Here is a 24,308-nt window from a genome sequence, read left to right as displayed (position 1 = left end):
ATGCCTTTGAGTGCTCTGAAAGGAGTAGGATATTTTGCAAGAGGATATGACTTCTGGCTTTCCTGTGGATGGTGCCCCAGCCCATAGGAGTCCTTCGGTTGGTAAAGAAAGGCAGGCATTGTCTAGCAGGCTCAGTGCATTTTTCAGAGGGGGTAATATTGAAAAAGACACTACCCTCTGCGTGGCTATTTCAGTGGTAATGGAAATAAGGGAATTGAGCAGAAGAAAAGAAAATGATATTACTTGGAAGAGTTGCCATTTTTCTAAAAGTGTGCCCACTCCCTTGGCCACGCTTCAGTCCCACTCAAATAAATCTGGCACCCAGTTAAATAATTTCCTCAGACAGGCCCTGAAAGGAAAGGCACAGAAACAGCCTCCCGTATAGACCTCCACAGAGGTCTCTTCAGGATAACAGCTGGGTGGGATTGGCAGAAGGGCAGCCTAGCTCTGCAGATGAATAAAGGCCTACAGTATCCAGGGCTGTCAATCTGGGATCTTTTGCTTAGAAAAACACTATCTCAGAAAAAAACTTTACCTCAGGAAATTAATCATTACTTGAGTGGTGGCAAAAGTCAAGTGAGCATTAAATAATAACATCCTAGATAATAATGGTATAAAATGATGGGCAACAAACACTACTTCTCTGCTTCCAATGTTTTAATAATAAAACATTTCAAACAAATTAAAATGGTTATTTGGGTTTTTGTTGTTGAGAATTTGGTGGTATTACACGTGTAAACAAAACATATGTCTTCTGATAGCAATTACTAGACAAAAATTTAGAGGCCATTTCCATATATTTGCTTTCAAAATGCCATAGATCAACTACAAAATATTTCAGGAAATACATGAGCATCTCGGAGCACCGTTGCTTTAATGCTGACGGACCCGCAAGTCACTACCACATGTGAGTACCAGATGAAGGAAACAAGGATCTACCGAAAAACCATGACCAGTGCCAGAGTCCAACTGAATACTGACTTATTTCCACAGGATGATTAAAAAAAGGCACCTTCCTGAGAGCCAAATTCATTATAAATGCTTCTTTTATTAGTAAAAACTCCCATAACAACCTTAGTTCTCCCTAAACGGAGCAAGTCGCCAATATGAGGAGGATACTGTCTACGATACAAAACCCTGCCAAGCAATTCAGAGAACTTTTGGATAAAAGTAAAGAGATTGTGATGCTCACCCTCTAATTGGGCATACATTAAAATCTAATTTGACATTTAAATCCTAATGGAAAACTGAACTATATTTTTTCCATGTTGGCTACAATGAGTGCAGACAGTTGTACAGTTTGCATATCTGTTCAGAGTATTTATGACTTATTTTGACTATAGCATGCTAATTTTAATATTTTGTCATAAATTTTTCTTGGCAATTTTTTTACAGTTGTGATTTTGCTCTTCTGGTGCAATGTGTTCCCGTTCTATAACAAACGTTATTAGGATTTACTACATAGAATTTTGCATGAAAGTAAACTGTGCCAGAAAGAAATTCTCTTAAATGAGGTTATCTCAATTAAGCAAATTATAATTAAAACTGGACTATTATGAAAAACAAAACAAAACCTTCACTGTATTTCTCTCCAAATAGCATATACATTGTTTCTTCCCAGACTGGGAGACAAAGTCAATTCACATACTGGTGTGCAGTAAGTTAAAACTGCTTTTCAAGTTCAATGTAAAAACAATAGAATAAAACAATAAATTTTAGTTATTAACCTGTTATCCTCATATCAAAAAACTGCATCATAACCGTCTTTGCTATCCACGATGCCAAGTCTCTCCACAGGAACTCATGCACAACTTCCGGGAATCTAAAAGATGAACAAGAAGATTTTTTAAATGATGACACTTGTAGTGAATTTAACAGACATGCTTATTCTTCACTCATAGAAATGCCTTCCTTGAGAAAAGAAAATCTGGAACTGGATCTCTCGAGAAGACTTTTTCTTTCAAGAAAAAAATTTCCTTTCTTTTCACATAGTTTAAATCTTTTGAATAAGTACTTGCATTATAAGAGAATTGTCTATAACAGCAAACGTGGAAGCAATTTGGAAAATAATGCTGGAGTTAAAACGACGTATTGGAACTAGAAATTATGCCACTGCAATCCACAATACAATTGTGTCTTAAAGCTGAGATTCCCACAAAACTTCTTTTGGTGCATCAGCAACTAAACTCCACAGGATGAAGAACCTCATAGAAAATTCTTTTCTATAGTTTATTTCAGTAATGTTATGTTCTGTGCTAAAATTAATTTCTAAAATAGGAAGCCAAAACCAACCAAAGTAAAATCCTGAGACATAACAAACTCTGGAAAGTAACAAAGAAAGGAACTTTCTCATACTTAGAATTAATTTATTCAAGTCTGATCCAAAAAAAAGCATAGAAGGTCAGTCAAACTACTTAATCCAAATAGATTAATAAGTCAACCATCTTAAGATGGTTTATCTCCTGGTAAAAAAGGCCCATATAAAAATATTACTACATAGCCGCAGATATCTATTGTATATTTGTTCATTTTTAAAAACATTGCTCTTCTTCCAGACAAGTTGTGTTTCATAGGAAGGACTAAAGCATCAAGACAGGACAGTTAAAATGTGCCTTAATCTACTACCATGTCATGTGAACGTTCAAAATGCTTACAGGAAGCAGTTAGCTTTAATTTTTTCCTCCTTTCTGCACATCACTGCAGTAGCACTTCAGGACACCCTGTGCCCTTTGCAACATGAATCATTATAAGCAAGTAGGCCCACTCGGTTCCTCAAAAGACACAAAAGGTGCAAAAATAGCTTCTGCAATTGAAGCAAGAACCACGTCAGCAGCCAGATGAATGTGGGTGGTCAGATAAGATTCTGTTGCTGCAAAGGGCAAATTATTAAGCGAATGCTAGATTTATTTTCTTTTTTAACTTTGTTCTTCTTGCCTCAAATCAACCATTTGCTGGCACTTAAATGACTCTTGACAAGCTCTACCATTCTCAAAATTGAAAGCTTCATCAAAGCCAAAGAACATGATTGATTAAACACTGAGAGAATAGTGGTGGGGTCCTTCATATATATATATATATATATATATATATATATGATAATTAACCACATCCATATTCACAAACCAAACAGCACCTCTTCTGAAAAAGCAATCAAGTTAAAATGCTAAAAAAGCAAAACAAAACTGTACGTTGGCAACACAACCTAAGCTAAAGTAAAGCATGACATCTCTCAGATAAAAAAGAATAAATCACTGAGCTATTTTGCACTCTGAACAGAATTCACCCAAGACATAAATGGACCAAGATTCTATAGATACAGCTATTTATAGGGAACAATAACTTGCAGTGTTCAGTGACTACCTATGATTGGCAATCCCACAGTCATTGAACTAAGAGTTAAAAGAGAAAAGGAGAACTTAATCCTCAGAAGGCTAGCACTGACACTCACTCCTTCCAGCTGTGTTGCAACTATAGACAAGCACCCAACCATTCCCTAACCCAGAAATCATCATTCCTACCAACAGCTTCCACAGGCAAAAGAGAGCACGTAAGTCCTCCAGACAAGCTGTGTCAGGGACAGTGTTCCCAGTTCTGACTCTACTTTTCCAGTCTTAATCTCCAGGACTATGACTCCTGGAAACAGAAAATAGTTGTCTCATGATATGCACATATATCTGGAATTTTAGATTACAGAAGATCCCTCTTTTCACTCACTAAGAGGATTTGAAAATTGTTTCTGTTGTCTGGATTGCTATGCATGACCTCTTCAATGATTGGTTTTCCCTTGAAGAGCAAAAAAGCGGTGGTCGTAATGTTGTACTTATATTTTACCTCACAGAAACTTCCAGGTAATTAGTGTGATTTTAAAGCAAAGATCTAAACGATATTAACATGAAAGATGTGACACCAAGTTTGGGGATTTTGCACAAATCATTTTGTTGCAGTTGAATTAGTAGTGGCCTCTACAAGGGAGGTAATTATTGTTACTCTTAAAGACATAGAGATAACCATCTCAGAAATTTGTTTTTGCATTCATTTTAATTGAGTTTTTGTGCCTCAGTTTCTTCATCAAAATAAAAGAAAAATATTTCCTCAAACAGTTCTTGAGAATTTGGTATTACAACTCATGCTTATGTTTCCTAGAAATCAGCAGTTCACATAGCACACTTTTTAAACAATGGAATAAAGGAAAGAGAGACTTCTCATTTTTTTAAACTTTACTTTTAGGTTTTTAGATTCATAAGAAATCACTATGCAATGAAACCTTAATATTCAATAAAATTAACAAGTTTTCAGAAAATTGTGTTAACGGATCTTGTTATAAATATCCCCAAGTCATTTAAAATTCATTCCTAAATATGAGGTGAAAATTATCCTTCACTTTACTAACAAAGTAAAGACTGATTTTTCTGTTGTCTGCAGGTTTACAGGAGAGTGCCTTTAAAATATTTTCCAATCCTCCATCTACTATTTGTAACAAACACTTGGAAAGTTTAAGCATTATTGTTTCTCAGCCTTTCCATTTTTAGAAAAAAGATCCTTGGCATTAGATATTTATTCTTGGATGCTTACAGGTTATTATTACTAAGCTAAGCAAAGGTCATGTTGAGCTATGATTAGATAAGTAGGTAGATAGATAGATAGGCAGAGACAGATTTTTTTAAAAATATCCATTGTTGGTAAGATTCTTTATTATTTCATTTCTCTATTCTTCCAAATTATTATTTAGTTATGGTTTAATGGTTTACTACGGTTAAGGCTTTATTGGCAAACTTCTCATGCAAATATAAGTGCCTCTCATCACTCCTTTTTCTGAAGTTAAACGCATACAAACTAGATCATAATTTCAGTAGAAAAGCCAATAAGATATACCAGTTACACTTCAGATGAGAGTTGTCACAATTAAAAGTAATAATTATGGGCATCAACTCTATGGAAAAAGTGGCAAATAGGACCTGCAAACAAGATATGATCTTTATATTTCTTGGTTAAAAGGAACGTTTAAAAGAATGAACACCACTCTTCATATACTAGAGAAGAGATACTTCTTTTATTTTATAGAAGGGAGTAGAAGGGATTCAAAAGTACTAGGTAAAGATGGGAGGAGAGCACTGAAAGTTAAATGCACGCTCAAGATATACTTTATCAAAGTGTACCAAAAGTGTACCAAAAGAGGCAACTTTTCCCTGCTACAGAAAAAGACTCTAAATGGGGTCATTGTTCCACCTGGCGTATCTGGAGGGGCAAGGTAAGAGTCACTTAGGAGGTGGTAGAGAAGGCAGTTATAGGCCGGGAAGAGACACACAAACACACACACACACACACACACACACACACACCCTGATCAATATGATGATTATAAGCTCAGATCTTTAGAAACGTTTATGATATGAAGGTAAAGGTTGGGATTGAGTTCGGAATGTAAAAAAGATGAAAAAGGGTTAAAGAGATACAAGTAGGAATGGGAAAGAGTGTTAATCTGGGAGCACGGGGCAATTCATTGCTGGGACAACTACGTAGAAGGCTTTGAAAAGTCAAAAGTGTGTCTGGGAAAAAGGAGTTTTCACAAGAGGAGGGTGGGGCAAACTGAGTCAAAATTCGCCTACTCTGCCATTTTGTTTAGGGTTCCGGTTCTGGAAACTGCCTAAAAATGATCTTAGAGCTACCTTTGGTCTATTGCCACTTCTCAGCAGGTCCTCAGTGCTTCAGCACAGAAAAGATACAAAATAAAAGCACTGTGTAAATTAGAACTACTAAAAGCACAAAAAGTAGGTACATGTGAATTAGTGATTGTAACTTAAGCCTCCTTAACTAGGGTTTCTGACTATTTTATGACACTTTTAGAAACTTATAGAATGTCCATATTTGTCAGAAAATGAGCTAAGTTTACAAAATACAAAAATGGAAAAGGCAAGCTCTACATTTAAGAGCTCAGAGCCTAGAAGGGAAACATTTGTGAACAAATAAGTGCAACAAAGTGTTTTAGGTGCTTTGAGAAAAATATAAACACAGTACAGGGGGAGCACAAATGAGGAAATGGCCAACCCTACCAAAAGAAGTAGAAAAGGCTTTAGAGAGGCAGTGATACTGAGTAAGTCTTTAAAGAAAACTATGTATGCTAATATACAAAAGCCCACAGCTCTCAGTGTTAGATTTAGAGATAAATACATTTATCAGATGAAATAAAAACATAAGACTATCATTCCTGAGTTGCATATACTTTATTTTAGTGTGGTGAAAGGTTGGTTCATGGAGAAGATTAGGAATAAGGTGAATGTTCTAGTTAATACAACCGTATGGTTAGGTAAAGACCACAGAGAAATAATTTTTGTTTTAACATCTGCTAGTGATTATTTTCCAAAGTACATTAGCCTTCTCCTTGAGTTAATTATAGTCTCCTGAACGTAATTTAATCTTTCTTTGATGATTCAGGATCGTATAGTGTTCTCTGCTCCTTACTCTGCATCAGGACTGTGATTGTCTGGTATTGGCAATGCAAACTTCTCCCCCACGTGTGTTCTTGAACACATGTCAAGTTTTCTAAGATCAGGGCTGTAACTGAGATTTTTTTTTTTCCTGACCACATATTTGACATCAGACTAACTTATTTTAGGAGCAAATATATAACCATCCACTTCTATCACAATTACTTGTTGAGCTTATTCTAAATCATACAGGGAGTATTTAGTATTGTGAAAGATTTTAGAAATCATTGACTCCATCAGCCAAATAATAGGGAAAAAAAGCTGAGAACCAGATAAGTTAAAATACTTGCTTAAGGACTCATAGGTGGTTATGAATGAGTCTGGGCTATAGCTTAGGTTTTCAACCTTTCAAGTCAACTATTTTCCACTATCCATATTACTATCTTATTCAAAGTTTATTAATCTGGCCCCATTGCAGAAACTGACTGAATGAATAAAGGAATAAAAAAATGAAGAATAAATAAAATTGAACTTAGAATGAGCAAAGACATTTATCCTCCATACCTTAAAGCTAATCAGTCAAATGAACAGAAAATAACAGTAGCTAAAAACCAATGTCCCATTAAACTGTTTATCAATTTTTATTCCCAAAGCAAGGACAGCTCTTTCATTCACAGTCAATGGAGGTAAGCCCTTCGGTTCATAAAATCAAAATTTCACCAATAAGGCCTATAGACATATGGTACCCCATCTCCACAGGTACTACTTCTCTTGCAGAATGGTGTTTGCTGACTTGCTTTTGCAAAAGAACAGGGCCAATTAGATGTTTTGTATAACTAAAAAAAATTTTTTTTTGTTTTCTCATGTGTGCTACATTTTATTTTTATATTCTCACTTTTATTTTTCTTTCCCTTCCTTTCAATTCCCTCTATTCTATCTCTTAATAACATTATGGCAGGTAAATAACTCCTTCTTGCCAAGCTATCTTAAATATTTATTCTTTAACTTGATATTTGGAGGATAAAACCAAAGGAGGACTATTTGACTACTATACTCTAATGAGAAATATGACATAACAAAGTCATAACTCCAAGGTATTGTTTTCTCCAGTTTTATCTTTTATGGCACTTATGGTTACTAGTTGGTTACTATTTCAGTATACTTAAATAAGGTCATAACTCTTTCTCCAATTCCCTTTTACTCCTGGACGTGCCAAGATTAGCATAAAGAAAAGCCAGTGTTAACTGTGGAGTATGTAAACAAAGAGAATGAAGAAATCAAATGGTAAAATATGCATTATATTCTTGAGTATGCATAAAACAGGCTGACCTTGCCTGAAGGAAAATCCATCTCTTAGGGAAGAGCCTCCCACATCAATGGAAATAATACCAGAAGTAATGAAAGCACAGCTGAAAACTTGAATTGCATTCCAATATTTCATGTTACAACTGATTCTCAGACGTAATGAAAAAATTGTTTTCAGTCTCCCTCCCCTAGGTCCACAATACAATAAAGATCCTTCGAAAAGAAATCAAGGCAAGGCCTATGGCATTTCATATAACCTAATCAGATGGGCCCTATCCACTGTTAGTAACTGAGCTGCTGAAAGAATCAGTTCTGTCTCTTCTCTTGAAAAGCTTTACAGGGAATGGGGAAATTGACTCATGTGCCAGTGTAGAGGTATACAACCTCAAATCTTGATTACACACTGTCCAAGGATTGGTGAGGCAACGGAATAAATAAACGACAGGGTACCAACCCTTAAGAGTTTAGAAATGGACATAAAGTTAGAAAACAACAAATAATCTGAATATCAGTTATTAACAGAGTTTAAGAAAGCATGTGCTCAAGAAGGGTTTGAACAACCAGGTAGGACTCAACAGAGGTAAGTGGTTCAAATGCAAGCCATGCTTCATCCAAATGAAGTAACCAGAAAAGCTTTATAATCACCTCTGCTATGTGGTTATTCAGGTACTCCCCTGGCACTTTGATAAACTCTGGATGGCGTTTATATTTTCAGCCTCATCTTGGAGTATGTCATCACCTACAAAGTTTAAGGCTAGAAAAATGCTCAAGTTTCAAGCAGGTATTTATAATATCCTAATAGGCAAACTCTGTCAGACAGTTCCAGAATTTCATCTACTGACTCATTCACTCAGTCAAATGATATTTTTTCCAAAGCTTATATATACTAATGTAATGAAATAAAATATTATTGGAAATCAAATTTCATATTACTTTGAGTTTGAATCTAGATATTATTGTCTCAGTTATCCATCTATTAATTTATATCAATTTCAATGACACCAAGTATGAATTCAAAATAATGTACACATGTGGAATTCAAAGATAAATAAGACAAGAATCCTTCCTTCAAAGAACTTGCTGTCTAGTGTGTGAGAAAACCATATAAACAACAAGTTGTAAAAGCTACAGAGGCATAAAATGATATCATGGGAGTACAGAAACGAGAGACTGGGCATGCTGCACTCTCTTAGGTCTTAAAAGAATGCTAGGATTTGGTAAGTAGAGATGCAGAGGAAAGGCATTTAATATGAACATATCACTGTGCAATAGAGCAGAGCAGGGGATGCTGAAGAAATAGCCGGTGTGACTAGAACATTTGGCATATTGAGTTGATGGGAGTGAGGGCTGAGAAGGAAAGGTGGTGACAGATGATAAGGGAACTTCATTTGGTAGACAGTGATTGCCATCAGAGGCTGCCACAATCAGACATTTTAGAAAGTTCACACGTATCTCTTTCCATCCCTTCTTGGGCAAACTACAATTGTGTTACCTGAAAAAGAATCAAGATTGAGACGAAGTTTGTTTTTTTTTTTTTTTAATTTTATTTATTTATGGCTGTGTTAGGTCTTCGTTTCTGTTGCGGCAAGTGGGGGCCACTCTTCATCACAGAGCGCGGGCCTCTCACTATCGCGGCCTCTTGTTGCAGAGCACAGGCTCCAGATGCGCAGGCTCAGTAACTGTGGCTCACGGGCCTAGTTGCTCCGCGGCATGTGGGATCTTCCCAGACCAGGGCTCGAACCCGTGTCCCCTGCATTGGCAGGCAGATTCTCAACCACTGCGCCACCAGGGAAGCCCACGAAGTTTGTTTTAAGATAAAGAAGCCTTGGGGTTTCCCTGGTGGCACAGTGGTTAAGAATCCGCCTGCCAATGCAGAGCACATGGGTTCAAGCCCTGGTCCAGGAAGATCCCACATGCCACGGAGCAACTAAGCCCGTGCACCACAACTACTGAGCCTGCGCTCTAGAGCCCGTGCTCTGCAACAAGAGAGGCCACCGCAGTGAGAAGCCTGCGCACCACAGCGAACAGTAGCCCCCGCTCGCCACAACTAGAGAAAGCCCGCGCACAGCAACAAAGACCCAACGCAGCCAAAAATTAAAATAAATAAATTTATTAAAAAAAAAAAGATAAAGAAGGCTTGAAGCTAAGGGGGAAAAGATACAAGTGATAAGATCATTAGGGAATAAACTCTTGGAAAAGTAGGAAAGAAAAGGGAGCTCAAAGGCATAAATTAAAGGATCAGTTTCAGAAGAAAGAATGAAAACTTCTGTTTTAGACTGGAGGAGAGGAAGGAATAATGAAGCAAGATGACCTTTTAGATAGAGAGAAAAGAAACTGAGAATTTCCCTTAAGATGTTCTTAATCTGCTCAGAAAAGTAGAAGGCTGGTCATCTGATGGGTGTGAGGGAGCTAGAGCTTGCTGAGGGGCTTGATGAGTTTAAACAGCTATTTTCCCCGAGTAATTAATGCATTTAACAGTCTTAGGAAGAATACTATTTCTTATTAGGCTATTTAAAAGAATATTTTGCACCAGAATATATGTAAAACTTATCTAAGTTGATAAATATACCTAAATAACATAATTATATCAAATAATACAATAAAATATATAAATTTATCTTTTATTTTTCAGTAAAACTCTGAAGATGATGAACTATATACGCCACTATCTATGGATAGTAGATTTAAAACAATTTTTAAAAACTTTATATACTCTTTTTTTTTACTGTTTCTTTAAAAGAACAGCTGTGGAGATCTTCTACTATAAACATGAAAACTTATCTATACTGATTGTAGAAATGTTGTAGAGTTTAAAAGATCAAACTGTTAGTTAATATCTGGATACAGATTCCTTACCTTATTGAATTAACTACATATATTCAACCACATATGAAATATACTGAAGGTTAAAAAAAGTCATTTGAATGTCCCACAGGATATAGGACACTGGCTGGCAGAGTAGGAAGTCAATAGATATTTGTCAGTTGAGTGAATGGATGAATAAATAAATATGAATAAATGAATGAAATAATGAATGAGTGTGAATATGCCACGTGTGTGTGCCCAGCACCTGAGAAAACACTCTTCTTGCTTAACGACTGAAAAAGAGCTTCATAAACCCTCAGACATCGAGCACAGATGGGATCTTGGTAAGTCCACCACCATGTGCAACAATTGAGGACACGGAAACCCCTCAGGACTAAGTGACTGACCTAAGTGGACTTCATGAAAGTTGAGCATCTCAAAACCTCAAAAAGGGTTAGTTTTAGAACTTCTGGCACCTTTTCAGCTACCAAACACAAAGAGAAATTTTTTGCAAATGTTGAAAGGTGCAGAGAGGTTATTTGTTATTTAGAAGCTTAGGTAGGAAAAAAGTTAAATATATATATATATATATATATATATATATTTTTTTTTTTTTTTTTTTTAACCAAATAATAAGTTTAAACATCCAATCACTCTACCTTTTGTTAAGAATCTCATCTCAACACAGTAACTAAAGTAAGTAATTAAGAGTTAGGCTTAAATCTCTTTACCCAAGATGTAAACAATAAAATATTAGTTTAACTTGTTCTCTCCAATTTCTCACTCTTTCTTTCCTGTCTCCTTACTGATTGGAGTGGTCATTTTAATTGCTAAAGACCTGTGAGGTCTGAGCTGATTCTATGTATACTTATGTCAAATATGTAAATGTGAAGGTCACTGAAAACCAGGGGAAAAGATTGTTCCTGGATTAGAACTTGAAGCATGGAGGCAACACAGCCACAAACTTTTGTCTCTGCCCTGAATGGTGGTCAAGACGATTAAGGCAATGCTGACATCAATGGCCCTCATGATATAAAAAGTCATCACTTGGCGTTGATCATGAATATTTTTACTTTTGTGGTCTTAGCGTACATTTACCTCACTGACTATCAAGATGCTGGTCTACTCGCTAACTAGAAGGGCAGAATGGGGTAGTATTTAAGGCACTGCAATCAGACTGTGTAGGTTCAAATAAATCATGAACTAAGCATCTACTAGATATGTGACCATGAAAATCTTAGCACAAAGGGAAGTAATAATATCAAATATCACCTATCAACTTCATTTAATTGTGAGAATTCAATGAGACCCACTAATTCAATGAACCCAAAGCAATTAGTAGAGTGTCTGGCACGTGGCAATTGTGCAAATATTATCGTTGTTATTATTATGGGTTCTAACTGCTCTCAGAGACTGCCGGGCCCTTGGTCACTCCAATTCCAAATGGTACCAGGGTGTAGAGCCAACCTAGAATGTGAGGCAACTGCACTGGATGACCATGACTCAGTCAAGCTGCCTTGGTACTAACTTAAGACCCTGAGTCTAGGTTGAGATCATCATGCACAAGGGGCACAGGAAGGAGTGAGGGATGCCTGACTGCACTTCCTTAGTGAAAGTTTCTCATTAATTGATAATTGTTAGAGACTGAATGTTCATGTCTCCCCCAAATTCACGTGCGGATGCCCTAGTCCCCAGTGTGGCTACAGTTGAAGATGTGGCTTTTAAGGAAGTAGTTAAGATTAAATGAGGTCACAAGAGTGGGCTAATATCCTCCCACACTAAAGTGTCTTTATAAGAAGAGACATCAGAAAGCTCTCTCTCAGTTTTTCTCTCTGCATACACACAAGGAAGAGGTCATGTGTGAACGCACAGTGAGATGGTGGCTGTCTACAAGCCAAGAAAAGGTCTCAGAATGAAACCTACCCTGCTGACACCTTGATCTTGGACTTCAAGCCTACAAAATGTGAGAAATGAATTTGTTGTTTAAGCCATCCAGTCGGTCGTATTTTGTTATGGCAGACTGAGCAGACTAATACAATAATTTAACACAGTTTTACAAAAGTACATAAAGCTGCTGTGATGAGGAAGAAAATGTGCAATGAAAAGAATACTGCATTTTGATTCAGGAAATTCCTACCCCTGTGCTAGTTCTAATGTCTTGTAGCTGTGTAATCTTGGACAATTTATTTAACCTTTTGGATCCTTCTTTCTCCTCTCAGAAGATGAAAACAGTAATTCCTCCCAATCAGGGTTGTTGTAACTGGATGTCTGTCACAGTAGGTACTCAATAAATTAATTTTTAAAAGATAGTAAGATTAAGGGGGAATCCTGTGAGGAAGAGAATACAATAACTACAGATATCATATCTCATAATTCTATATTACCACCTAAAGCAGAACATTGCAATAGTTCAGAACATTGCAAAAGTCATGCTGTGCTTCATTCTGTTAACATTAAGGAAATATTTATTGATGGCCTGAATATTCATTTTTATGGTATTGTTAATGATTGAGATGATTTGTTTCAGTGTTTTAATCAATAATTTATCAAAGAAAATTGATGATGATTCTATGCCACGTTTTGGTTTCCAATTCAATGGTAATGAAAATATGCATTGCTTGCTACTGTGGACAAGGCAAGGTGTCTATTCCAGTTTATTTAGCAATTAAAAAGGAGCTGTGCAATTTACAAGTTTTAATTGTCTATTTAAAGTGAAGACAGATGAGAGGAATTTATCTGGTATCAGTATTTAGAAGAATTTTATTTTTGCTGAAAACTGAATTTATAGACACTACATTTTAAGCCTATTTAGTGTCACTTTTTAGGTTGGCTGCTAGAAAGCAAACATCTAAATTTGGGGCCTTTCTCTAGGAAGTATCTAGGCCTTGTTGGCATGTATTCTGATCATTAACATCATTTCTAGCTTCAAATACTAGTCATACCTTTCTTTTCTATTGTCTCATGCTCACACTTACTAATTTATACACATACAAACCTCAATAATGAGGAATATTACAAAGACATAATAAATGTAGCTGGGAACTGTTTCCAAAATTGAATCTATTTGTATATTTCAATAGTGTTTGGGCAGCACAACTGTGAAAACTAATTGGTTCCAGGTATATAAAAAGTAATGTGGAAACTCCCCAAGTAGTTTTCTTTCCTTCAGGCTTCAACTGTATTGATTCCAAGAAGAGAAAGGATTTCATAAATACAACAGAAAAGGTACATATAACACAACTCAAGAAAAACATTAATTACTTTTCCTTCTCTAAGGAATTGCATATGAATAATATGGAAATAATATGGTCAAATTATATTATCTTTGAGACATGGTCAAATTTCCAGCTACTGTCAAGGCTCAGCAGCAGACGTGGTAAATGCATCTGACATATTCTTGGACACAGATAACTTACACTGGCAGATCCTACACGCAGATCCTGTGCAGAGTATTGAAAGGGTTGGATGAATGTTTTTTATTTGTTGAACATCCATAGGGTATAAAATCAGATTTGGACACATGTACTTTAACAAGTTTAGAATCCATTTGATCAGAAAGCATTTCAAGTCTCAAATCAAACTCTACTTTAAAGATAAAAGCATCGTCTATCATAAATGTTACTAAAATTTTAAACAATGAATTAGAGTCTAAAAGCCATTTTCAGTGAGGATTTGATTAGCCAATCATATGTGATTTAATTTGCTCTTTGTTTTCAAATAAATCTAAATGCTGGAGAATGTGTGTTTGGATTCATAATTTTGGGTTTCAGTCAACAATGACCAGTATCCAATATGGGCATATTAGCTTGATTTCTATATTCTTCACATTTATATAAACGACTGAGGAACACAATTTAAATAATGCAACCAGCAATAATTCACCCTGAAAAAAATTATAATAAATTTGAAAGATATGCTTTGGTTTCAGCTTTAAAGCCGTTTGCCAAAACCTGCAGGCCTACAAATGGTCTTAATTCACACATTATTCATTGACTCCACATATACTGATGTTATTTGGAATCTCACTTTCATTCTCCCTGATATATCACTGAAGGGAAAATAATTTGTTTAGAAATTTTATTAAGAATTCTTCATTAGCACAGATTCTCATCAAAACAAACAAAAGTAGAGAAAAATAAGCAAAAACAATTAAGCAAATAAAAACACAAAGAAGATTACAAAATTAACTATTTTATCATATTGTCTAATTTATCAGGCTTGCTCTGATTTCATTAAAGGCCTTGGACTAGGTGCCAGAACTAATTTTACTGCAGCATCTGCTCTCTGGTTTTAACATGGGTGTACAAGTAGATTATAATATTTCTTTTAATTGATAACTAGCAATATAGAGAAGAAAATGTTTTAATAATGCCTTGAGTATGTACATTATTTTATTTTTCACAGCTTATCATTTCATCCTCATAATTTCCTTATATTGTGAGAAGAGCATGTGGAAATTGAGGCTTAGAAAGGTTAAGCAATTCTCAAAGCAATCTCTCAAAGATTACACAGTCAAATCAGTGAGTAGCGACCTGGCCTCCTGTCTCCTAACACGAGGCTACTTCCGTGGACCACAGAAGATCCTATAAACCAGTTTTAAGAAAGCATGTATGGGATTCGTGGGCAGGAGACATAGGTTTAAGATCCCCTCCGCCATGGACTGACCTTGGGTGTGGTTCCCTTACCTTCTCTGAGCTTAAATTTCCTCATATACAAAATGGGAATAATAAAGGTGCCGGCCCCATTTTTCTACCGCTCAGTTGGTGAGTCAAAAATTGAGAGGACGTGAAAGTCGGTGCCATGAAAATTTTAAGTCACCAAATAGTAGATATTATTGTTGTTGATACATATGGGCAAATCAGTTTTGTTGGTAAAGAAACAAAAACAGAAGAAATGAAAAGGCCTGAGACTTAACTAATACTTCCTACTTCCCTGACGGCCCTGACCAAGTTCTATCAACACACAGTAACCCGTCAGAAAGCTTTCTACATAATAATGTGACTACTCCATGGTTAAGCAAGGTCAGCCAAAACCTTCTGTACACATCTACCAACAACAAACTTATATTCATTTTATGTACTAATGAGAAATCACTTTAGCATCCACCCAACAGTGAGATTCCATTGACAAGGACCCGCAAAGGCTGGAAAGGCTGCAGGCACGTGAGTCCTGCTGGGCTGCGGTGGGAAGATGCATCAGTGAAGGGAGGTTTACGGCTCGTCTTAGTGCAGGCCCTGCAACATCTTCACCCCAGAAGCTAAAAACAGTATTATTTCAGCTGTGCCTGGCACAGTCTACAGTAAGCATCAACCTTTAGTTTAGTAAATGGGAGGGGACACATGTAAAAAACACTAGGATCACTAGTGTTTTTAATTGTAGGGAATCACTGATACCCTTGAAAACCCTTAAATAGTCACATCTGCTTAGTGATAAGTAGTCCATAAAAAGGACAGGGCTCTGCGTTTGCAGACACTCTGCATATTCACCCTTAATGTTTTTCTATATTTGGACAATGGTCCTTTTGACTATTACGGTCCCTTCTCTTCAGATCTGTTAACAATAAAATCCACTTTTCAGAACCTGAAGATGAGTGAACAGGAGGGCAGAAACAGTGCAATAAATAAGCCTGTGGAAAACCTTATTTTATTACCTGCTACCATGACTTGTTTCATAAAATAGATCTTCCTTTCTTTTCTCCTCATGGAGAAAGGGGCACAGAGAGTGGAACTCCTTACTCATAAGAAAAAAAGCAAGAGAAAAGAAATAATACGGACATAGTACTCAGAACCAAAAAATACAAGCACATCATATGGAAAATATTTATAAATAGTACCTCCTCACCAAGGGTTTACTATAAATGGAGGGTTTTCATATTCTTGTTAGCTTATTTTCTCTGACAAAAACATCTCAGAGAAAATTTCAAGTGACTATATTGCTATGTGATTTAATTTCTATGAGATACAAAAAAAGTTCTGGATGGGAAATTGGTATTTTTATTTTTATTAGGCATTAATTAAACTTGACCTACACAAGTGAATCCAAACATTGAACTGAAATATTTAGTTATAAATTGTTTCACAACCCTTTCCTACATGGAACAAAGAAAACAGCTGTAACTCATGAAAAGCAATACATTTGAAATACTTTCTTCAAGGAGACAGCAATTAGGACTTTAAGCAAAAATTGGCACAAATCATTTAGACAGGAAATGGAGACAATGTCATCCGAAATTGTAAACAAACGGCTATTTTTCTGGAATAGCAGTTTTCCCGTTGTGTACATATGTGTTTGGTATGCCCAAATACCATGTACACACACATATGTGCCTCAAAAATCCTTCCCTGGACTTCCCTGGTGGCATGGTGGTTAAGAATCCGCCTGCCAATGCAGGGGACATGGATTTGATCCCTGGTCCAGGAAGATCCCACATGCCGTGGAGCAACTAAGCCCGTGCACCACAACTACTGAGCCCGTGTGCCACAGCTACTGAAGCCTGAGCACCTAGAGCCCGTGCTCCACAACAAGAGAAGCCACCGCAATGAGAAGCCCACGCACTGCATCGAAGAGTAACCCCCGCTCGCCGCAACTAAAGAAAGCCTGGGCACAGCAACGAAGACCCAACACGGCCAAAAACAAAATAAATAAATGAATAAATCCTTCCCTTTGTTTCTAATGTGGTGATATTATGTCAAGAAGAGTATTATAAGTAATTATGAATTGAGCTTCTAGGCAATAGCAGGTAGTGCCTGTCAAACATAAAAGAAGATTTTCATCCTGAAAAGCCACAAGAAATTGTCTCTTCCTTTGATTTGTGTGGTGAGGAGAGGAAGTCAGGAATCTCGTCTGTCATTGCTACTACCATGAGGGGAGCGAGCCTAATGACAAATCTGATACACAGAGGAGACACAGTCAAAAAATCCCAACAGAAGAAACCAGATCCTGAAGGCTTCACAAGTCTCTGGATCAAGCCTAGCCTGAAAGCACACTACCCCTGGACTGTTGAGGATCATGAGCCAATAATGTTTCCGTTTTTGTTGTAGAGAGTTTGGGTCAGGTTCTCTGTTCTTTGCTATCAAAGGCATCATTATACAAATACTATGATTAAAACACCTGGGCTGGTGTTTCCCACTTCCTAGATCTACCTCCATGGCCGTGAAGAAGGCCTGACACCAAGGAAAGGTGTACAGTCTTTCAACTGGGTTGCAATTTTCTGCCTCACTCTCTCAAAATGAAAAGTATTCTGCTCCTGACTGCTCAGGGTCACAGGTGACCCCATGAAGACTGTGTCAGGATGATGAAGTCCATGGACTCTGGAGGAGAACTGGGTCTCGATTCTAACATACCCACCAGCTGTGAGACCTTGGTTAAATTACTAATGCTCCTAACATCTGCTTCTTCATTATAAAATGGGGTTAATGATAGTTCTTATGCGAGAAGGGTGTTGAGTGTTAGATGAGATACCACACGTAAATCACTCAGGACAATACCCGGCACGTAAAAATACCAATAAAGTATTGGCATTCTTATTGATATACTATCAGAGTTAAATTTCCAGCAGCTGTAAATATAGGCAAACATTATATTTACAAAAGTAGGTACTTGACTTTTACTATTTGAGCTATATGAATAACAAATGTATCAAATTCGTTGAAAATGGTTATTTAATTTTGCCTGTATCCAACCACGTGTGAATATATTGTCTCAGTGCAGGTATAACTTAAAGCATGAAAATATTCAAAAGGCAAACTTTAAAAACCTGTATTTTGTAAAGTAAAACTTGCTAAGTAGAATATCAATGTAAGAATTTCTGTTTTTTACGTATATATACATATGGCAGAATGGCTAGCCATCAAATGTAGCTCGTTTCTTGGCTTGTCAGCAGGAAAGCCATTCAGGCCCCCCAGTGCAGCCCACGAGGGACATCTAAGTATCCATGAAAAGCAAATGTGAATATGTATCTTGTCAACTTCAGGAGAGCCATCCCTCCTCGAGAGGTTAAAACGCTAAGAAAAGGAGGAGGGAGAGAGAATCATCTTTTCTTGGAAAAACTGGATGTCCATATTGCTGTTTATTGTTTCCTCTGCTCCTATAGAATAGTGACTAAAAATTAGTGAATTTCTGGTCGTTAATAGTTGGCTTCAAAATCGACAAGTTATTTGGAAAATAAGCACATGCTAAAAGCAATTCCCCCCGCAAAATGATTAAAGTTCCCAACATCAGTTTTGTCAGCTAACTTCTATCACGCAACCTGAAACTGTAATGAAAGTTCTAGGTGGCGGAGGAACAAACTAGTCACATCAGAAAGCAGAGAAATCTCTGGGCTAAGATCCAGTTAGTGGGAGCAAACAGCACCTGTGCAGGCTGACAAGGGGTGAAACACCCCTGACAGTGACCCAGCACCACTGATTAGTTTGGAATTCACCTGACTCACCTTGTACTTGAAAATCCACAGATCACTTAACACCAATGAACAACAGATTCTCTTCAAATGCAGGTCAAACTGCTAGTCTATTCCACACCCGACCCCCATCCCTGTATGTTTAAAACCTTATTGCTGCCCAAGTACTCCCCCAGAAATTAGATTAAGCAGCATGTATTTTCCCTTAACTTCAGACTTAGTGCCTGGGTTGCAGTACAGCTGGGTGGCAGCAAAAAACCCTGAAAATGTCTGCATTTGACTGGTGTGAAAAAACCGTCTCAAAGTTCACAAATCACTGAGGCATTAAGCCGAGGGAGAGAGAGCATCACGGCACTCAGCTACTGCAGTGTGGCTCTATCGCTGCAATTTTTAGATACTTATCAACATTCAATTAACATCCATGATATGATATTAGTCACTGTTAACACTTATTAAGCACCTCTGTGCAAAGTGCAGAATTCAAGTTTAATAAGGTAGGGCTCCAACTGCCAGATGGCATCTTCATTTGATTTATGCTTCTTTATGAGAATTTGCTTCCATTCCAAGTGAATCGCCTCAAGTTTCAAAGTATCTGGCCTTCATTTTTATACACGCCCAATATGCTTAGGAACAAGAAATGCATGGCGGATCATCATGAGTAAATTTATGTATGAGAATTTATAAAAGAACACATTTTCTACTTAGAATATCTAGTTGATGAGAAAGATTTCAATTTGTTGAAAGAGATTAAAATGTAAAACCAGAAGGTAAAATTTTAGAAACGGCTTCCTTTTAGTATCTTGAGGGACGATAAGCAGAAGAAAAGGGGAGAATTGGGAAGATTTAGGAGGAGGAATCCCTGAAAATGCACAGAAAGTATTAACATCCATGGCAATAATTGAAAGAACCGGTCCTCTTTGCCGAAACTGGAAATATCCTTATTTAACATGGAGTGTTTCTCCCTGCTATCGACACGCAATCCAAATGGTACCAGACAACAGCTTTGGAGCCATCATCATTTTACCCTTTGCTGCTTCTTGGTGTTAATGGGTAAATGCTGGCTTTGCTTGACAAAGACTGGTTACATAATGATCATTGTGTAGAAACCCCTACATTTTGAACAGACTGAGGAAGGCAGGAACCCCCTCAGTGCATGGCATGGAGAACACTGTGCACTTAGAGTCTGCTCGGGGAAGGGGGGCCAGGATGGCTCATCCAGCGGCCCAGCCTGTCCTGCCACCCTGCTCTGATGCTCCGCAGATCTGAAAAGAGAGGGTCTTCCCCGAGGCCTTACCGAGTATGAATGAGGTTAAGCAGTGGCCGGTATCAAAAAAGCAGGAACAAGAGGCACAGAAAGGCACAGCTGTAGGTAAGAGGTCTTATAACAACAGGAAAAGAATGCTAGATTAGGGGGTCCTCGGGAAGATGGCGGAAGAGTAAGACGCGGAGATCACCTTCCTTCCCACAGATACAGTAGAAATACATCTACACGTGGAACTGCTCCTACAGAACAACCACTGAACGCTGGCAGAAAACGTCCGACCTCCAAAAAGGCAAGAAACTCCCCCCGTACTTGGGTAGGGCAAAAGAAAAAAGAAATAACAGAGACAAAAGAATAGGGACGGCACCTGCACTAGTGGGAGGGAGCCGTGAAGGAGGAAAGATTTCCACGCACTAGGAAGCCCCTTCGCGGGCGGAGACTGCGGGTGGCGGAGGGGGGAAGCTTCGGAGCCACGGAGGAGAGCGCAGCCACAGGGGTGCGGAGGGCAAAGCGGAGAGATTCCCGCACAGAGGCTCGGCGCCGAGCAGCACTCTCCAGCCCGAGAGGCTTGTCTGCTCACCCGCCGGGGCGGGCGGGGCTGGGAGCTGAGGCTCGGGCTTCGGTCGGATCGCAGGGAGAGGACTGGGGTTGGCGGCGTGAACACAGCCTGAAGGGGTTAGTGCACCACAGCTAGCCGAGAGGGAGTCCGGGAAAAAGTCTGCAGCTGCCGAAGAGGCAAGAGACTTTTTCTTCCCTCTTTGTTTCCTGGTGCGCGAGGAGAGGGGATTCAGAGCGCTGCCTAAACGAACTTCAGAGACGGGCGCGAGCCGCAGCTACCAGCGCGGATCCCACAGCAACAGGGGCGCAGAGGGAAAAACGGAGAGATTCCCGCACAGAGGCTCGGCGCCGAGCAGCACTCTCCAGCCCGAGAGACTTGTCTGCTCCCCCGCCGGGGCGGGCGGGGCTGGGAGCTGAGGCTCCGGTTTCGGTTTCGGTTGGATCGCAGGGAGAGGACTGGGGCTGGCAGCGTGAACACAGCCTGAAGGGATTAGCGCACAACAGCTGGCTGGGAGGGAGACCGGGAAAAAGTCTGCAGCTGCCGAAGAGGCAAGAGACTTTTTCTTGCCTCTTTGTTTCGCGGCGCGCAAGGAGAGGGGATTCAGAGCGCCGCCTAAACGAACTCCAGAGAAGGGTGCGAGCCGCGGCGATCACCGCAGACCCCACAGCAACAGGGGCGCAGAGGAAAAAAACGGAGAGACTCCCGCACAGAGGCTCGGCGCCGAGCAGCACTCACCAGCCCGAGAGGCTTGGCTGCTCGGCGGGCGGGGCTGGGAGCTGAGGCTCCGGTTTCGGTTTCGGTTGGATCGCAGGGAGAGGACTGGGGCTGGCGGCGTGAACACAGCCTGAAGGGGTTAGCGCACCACAGCTGGCTGGTAGGGAGTCCGGGAAAAAGTCTGCAGCTGCCGAAGAGGCAAGAGACTTTTTCTTGCCTCTTTGTTTCGCGGCGCGCAAGGAGAGGGAATTCAGAGCGCCGCCTAAACGAACTCCAGAGAAAGGCGCGAGCCGCGGCGATCAGCACGGACCCCAGAGACGGGCGTGAGACGCTGGGGCTGCTGCTGCCGCCTCCAAAAAGCCTGTGTGTGAGCACAGGTCACTCTCCACATCGCCCCTCCCGGGATCCTGTGCAGCCCGCCACTGCCAGGGTCCCGTGATCCGGGGACAAGTTCCCCGGGAGAACGCACTGCCCGCCTCAGGCTGGTGCAACGTCACGCCGGCCTCGGCCGCCGCAGGCTCACCCCGCCTCCTCTGTACACCTCCCTCCCCACGGCCTGAGGGAGCCAGAGCCCCCGAAGCAGCTGCTCCTTTAACCCCGTCCTGTCTGTGCGGGGAATAGACGCCCTCAGGCGACCTACACGCAGAGGCGGGTCCAAATCCAAAGCTGAACCCCAGGAACTGTGCGAACAGGGAAGATAAGGGGAAATCTCTCCCAGCAGCCTTAGAAGCAGCGGATTAAAACTCCACAAACAACTTGATGTGCCTGCATCTGGTGAATACCTGAATAGACAACGAATCATCCCAAATTCAGGAGGTGGACTTTGGGAGTAGGATATATTAATTTTTCCCCTTTTCCTTTATTTGTGAGTGTATATGTATATGCTTCTGGGTGCGATTTTGTCTGTATAGCTTTGCTTTACAATAGCTTTATTTTACTTCACTATATTATAGCCTCTTTCTTTCTTTCTTTCTTTCTATTTTTTCTCCCTTTTACTCTGAGCCGTGTGGACGAAAGGCTCTTGGTGCTCCAGCCAGGCATCAGGGCCGTGCCTCTGAGGTGGGAGAGCCAACTTCAGGACACTGGTCCACAAGAGACCTCCCAGCTTCACGTAATACCAAACGGTAAAAATCTCTCAGAGATCTCCATCTCAACATCAAGACCCAGCTTCACTCAACGACCAGCAAGCTACAGTGCTGGACACCCTATGCCAAACAACTAGCAAGACAGGAACACAGCCCCATCCATTAGCAGAGAGGCTGCCTAAAATCATAATAAGGCCACAGACACCCCAAAATACACCACCAGACGTGGACGTGCCCACCAGAAAGACAAGATCCAACCTCATCCACCAGAGCTCAGGCACTAGTTCCCTCCACCAGGGAGCCTACACAACCCACTGAACCAACCTTAGCCACTGGGGACAGATACCAAAAACAACAGGAACTACGAACCTGCAGCCTGTGAAAAGGAGACCCCAAACACAGTAAGATAAGCAAAATGAGACGACAGAAAAACACACAGCAGATGAAGGAGCAGGGTCAGAACATACCAGACTTAACAAATGAAGAGGAAATAGGTAGTCTACCTGAAAAAGAATTCAGAATAATGATAGTAAGGATGATCCAAAATCTTGGAAATAGAATAGACAAAATGCAAGAAATATTTAACAAGGACGTAGAAGAACTAAAGAGGAACCAAGCAATGATGAAAACCACAATAAATGAAATTAAAAATACTCTAGATGGGATCAATAGCAGAATAACTGAGGCAGAAGAAAGGATAAGTGACCTGGAAGATAAAATGGTGGAAATAACTACTGCAGAGCAGGATAAAGAAAAAAGAATGAAAAGAACTGAGGACAGTCTCAGAGACCTCTGGGACAACATTAAACGCGCCAACATTCGAATTATAGGGGTCCCAGAAGAAGAAGAGAAAAAGAAAGGGACTGAGAAGATATTTGAAGAGATTATAGTTGAAAACTTCCCTAATATGGGAAAGGAAATAGTTAATCAAGTCCTGGAAGCACAGAGAGTCCCATACAGGATAAACCCAAGGAGAAACACACCAAGACACATATTAATCAAACTATCAAAAATTAAATATAAGGAAAACATATTAAAGGCAGCAAGGGAAAAAAAACAAATAACACACAAGGGAATCCCCATAAGGTTAACATCTGATCTTTCAGCAGAAACTCTGCAAGCCAGAAGGGAGTGGCAGGATATACTTAAAGTGATGAAGGAGAAAAACCTGCAACCAAGATTACACTACCCAGCAAGGATCTCATTCAGATTCGATGGAGAAATTAAAACCTTTACAGACAAGCAAAAGCTGAGAGAGTTCAGCACCACCAAACCAGCTTTACAACAAATGCTAAAGGATCTTCTCTAGGCAAGAAACACAAGAGAAGGAAAACACCTACAATAACAAACCCAAAACATTTAAGAAAATGGGAATAGGAACATACATATCGATAATTACCTTGAATGTAAATGGATTAAATGCTCCCACCAAAAGACACAGGCTGGCTGAATGGATACAAAAACAAGACCCATATATATGCTGTCTACAAGAGACCCACTTCAGACCTAGAGACACATATAGACTGAAAGTGAGGGGATGGAAAAAGATATTCCATGCAAATGGAAATCAAAAGAAAGCTGGAGTAGCAATTCTCATATCAGACAAAATAGACTTTAAAATAAAGACTATTACAAGAGACAAAGAAGGACACTATATAATGATCAAGGGATCGATACAAGAGGAAGGTATAACAATTGTAAATATTTATGCACCCAACATAGGAGCACCTCAATACATAAGGCAAATACTAACAGC

At 39.4% G+C, this 24,308-nt stretch overlaps 2 protein-coding genes across 11 annotated transcripts in view; one reads left to right on the top strand and one right to left on the bottom strand.

Moving 5' to 3' along the window:
- HIVEP2 (HIVEP zinc finger 2) overlaps positions 1 to 24,308 on the bottom strand; it is a 203,407-nt gene that overhangs the window by 36,163 nt on the left and 142,936 nt on the right. For all 10 annotated transcript variants that reach the window (XM_082474357.1, XM_082474355.1, XM_082474363.1 and 7 more), the window contains one exon: positions 1,728 to 1,822. The gene's annotated coding sequence lies outside the window, so the exon portion shown is untranslated. The remainder of the gene's footprint in view (positions 1 to 1,727; positions 1,823 to 24,308) is intronic.
- The window catches only part of LOC309666875 (uncharacterized protein), a 367,169-nt gene that overhangs the window by 218,318 nt on the left and 124,543 nt on the right, over positions 1 to 24,308 (top strand). The window lies entirely within an intron of this gene.

Source organism: Balaenoptera physalus (assembly GCF_965194825.1).
Source record: "Balaenoptera physalus genome assembly, chromosome: 9".
NCBI classification, from domain to species: Eukaryota; Metazoa; Chordata; class Mammalia; order Artiodactyla; family Balaenopteridae; genus Balaenoptera; species Balaenoptera physalus.
This window is presented reverse-complemented; position numbering and strand designations above follow the sequence as displayed.